Source organism: Fukomys damarensis, unplaced genomic scaffold (genome assembly GCF_012274545.1).
Source record: "Fukomys damarensis isolate Sample0158 unplaced genomic scaffold, DMR_v1.0_HiC HiC_scaffold_39, whole genome shotgun sequence".
Classification (NCBI taxonomy): domain Eukaryota; kingdom Metazoa; phylum Chordata; class Mammalia; order Rodentia; family Bathyergidae; genus Fukomys; species Fukomys damarensis.
In genome coordinates this window covers 80,101,124-80,103,881 of record NW_022900951.1, presented here as the reverse complement: position 1 = coordinate 80,103,881, position 2,758 = coordinate 80,101,124, and positions in this window count along the sequence as shown.

The following is a 2,758-nucleotide window of genomic DNA, read 5'->3' as shown; positions in this document are numbered from 1 at the left end:
TGTTGATTCTTCCTACCCAGGAGCAGGGGATATCTTTCCATTTTTTTATATCCTCTTCAATTTCTTTTTTCAGAGTGCTGTAGTTTTCAGTGTAGAGATCTTTTGTTTCTTTTGTTAGATTGATATGTATAAATACCGAATAGTGTCCCTGGTGTGAATAATCTGCAATAAAACATAAGATCCTAATAAGATTACTGTCATTTAGAAATGAGAAGAAATGAGCTAAAGGTGTAGGGAAGGTGGGATAGGTAGGGGAAGGGTAATAAGGGAAAAGAAAAAAATGTGAGATAATCAAAAGATGAAAATAAAGTGTTTGTAGATGGGGAGGGGAGGAGGGGGTGAAGGGAGGGCAGAGGTAAGGGGAAAAAATGAGAATCAAGACTTGTCATGCAGTGGTACAAGATCCCAACAATGAATGTAACTGTACTGTATCCCTAAAATGTACCAATAAACTCAATTAAAGCAAAATTAAAGCAAAAAAAAAAGAAGGATACACTTGAGTCATTTGTAGGAAAATGGATCAACCTTGAGACCACATTGTTAAATAAAATAAATCAGACACATATGCTTAAATATTGCATGGTATTTCTCATAAAATATAAATTTAAAAAATAAAAGATAGATAAAAAGAAAAAAAAGATAGTATTATTCATCAGATCATAAAGTTTTCCTTTAGTGAGCTATAATTTGGGAGGAACATGGATTACATTTATTCAGAATTTTAGCTGTATTCCACTGACTATGATTTTTATATTTTGCATCTTACATCATCAACTATATGGAGCTAATTAGCATTTCTAAGTTGATTATGATAAAATGAAGAATTAAACAAATGTGTTTTAAGTGTAAATTGAGTATAATTTTGTTCTCCCCAGTATCTGTGCCAGATAAATTTAATTGTCAAACTGAGTAGGAGAAGTCTCTAGGAGGAGACTTCTGGAAAGGTGATTGGATCATGGGGTACTATAGTCATTGATCCATTGATGTTCATAGCTGAATGTGCTGCTAGAAGGTGGGACCTGGTTGAAGGAGACGGCTCACTGGGGGCATGGCTTTGGAGAGTATGTCTCTCACTGGCCCTTCCCCTCTGCTCTGGTCCCTGGATGCCAAAAAGTGAGCAGATTTGCTCCACTGTACCTTTTTGTCATGAATGTATGTTTCTGCCTTGGACACAACTGACCAAGGACTGAAATTTCTGAAATGATGAGCCAAACAAGGCATTTCTTCCTGTAAGTTTTATGTGTCAGCCATTTTGTCCTAGTGATGGGCAAGCTGACCAATACAGTATCCTACTGCTTATCAGATACTTTTCACATATGCTGTTTTGTAATGACTTATAAATACTGTATAAATTTATGTGTGAATTGAAATGGTCCACACCTAGACAAAGTGAGTTTCCTGGTCAATATTCTTCCATCTTCCACCCTAAAGGTAACCACTTCTATCATTTGGTCTGTACTTGGCATATATTTTTCTATGCATGTGGAGATGCACATTCATGCATGGACATATTTGGTCTGTTCATTAATTAATTCATTTATTTTTAAGATACCACACTGGAATCAAAGAATAACACTTGTGTTAGTCAGCTGTTAGTCACTGTGACTAAACTCCTAAGAATAGCAACTTGAAGAAAGAAAGATGTGCTTAGCTTCCTTATTTCAGACATTTCATTCCCCGGTAACTTTGTTCTATAGTTTCTGCATCTTTGATGAAGTAGAATGTCATGATAGAAAGGAGTGGGAGACTAAAGATCCTCAGCTCATGGAAATCAGGAAAAGTGGGGGAGTCTTTTTTGACCCATGAGTTAGATAACGGTTTAATTTTCAAATTCTTAGACACTTCCTTGATACCTTCTGTTATGTATTTCTGGTTATATTAATTATTGTCAAGTACCACATTCTGTTTGTTAAGGTTTTCTTTATGACTGGATACAGGTACATTTGAAGAGTGTATATTCTGCTATTTTTAGGTGGTGTTTTCTCTAAATATCAAATAGATTCAATTGGTTGATGATGTTGTTCATTTCATCTGTAACCTTGATTTGTCTACTAATTCTATGCTTTACTGAGAGAAGAGTGTTAAAAACTCCAATAAAAATTATGGATCTGTCTATTCCCCTTTCAATTCTATTAGATTTTGCTTCCTATCTTTTGAATTTTTGAATGTCTATCATCATCTATCTCTATCATTTATCATCTATCTATTTAGAATTGTTGTATCTTCTAGGTTAATTGGCTAAACCACTTTAAATCTTTATTAACTGTATTACCTTTAAGCTAATTGCATCATTCTTTTTGAAATGTTATTTTCTTCCTTTTTTGTAGTGGTGAGGATAGAACCTGGTGGATGGTAAGAAAGTGGTCTAGAATTGAACTACACCCCCAGCCCAGAAATAAGTTTCTTGTAGCTAGCATATAAATAGGCCATTTTTGTTTTTAGTATAGGTTTGTGATGCATTAATTTGGGGGGAATTGATACATATACATATAGCATTTTAATTTTTCTCTCCATCCTCCCATTTACCCTCTTCTTTAGATCCCCTTTTGTCTCTACAAAGTCAACCTCTCTGTTTCCTACTATCCCTTTTTTATTTTGATCTTTAAATTATTTATATTTTGGATTTCTCATATAAAATAAACCGTGTGATATTTTACATTCTGTGTCTCATTCTTTAATTTAGCATTATGGTCTCAAGAGCCATTCATTTTTCCTAAAAGAAACTCAAATTTATCCTTCTTTATGGTTGAGTAGTACT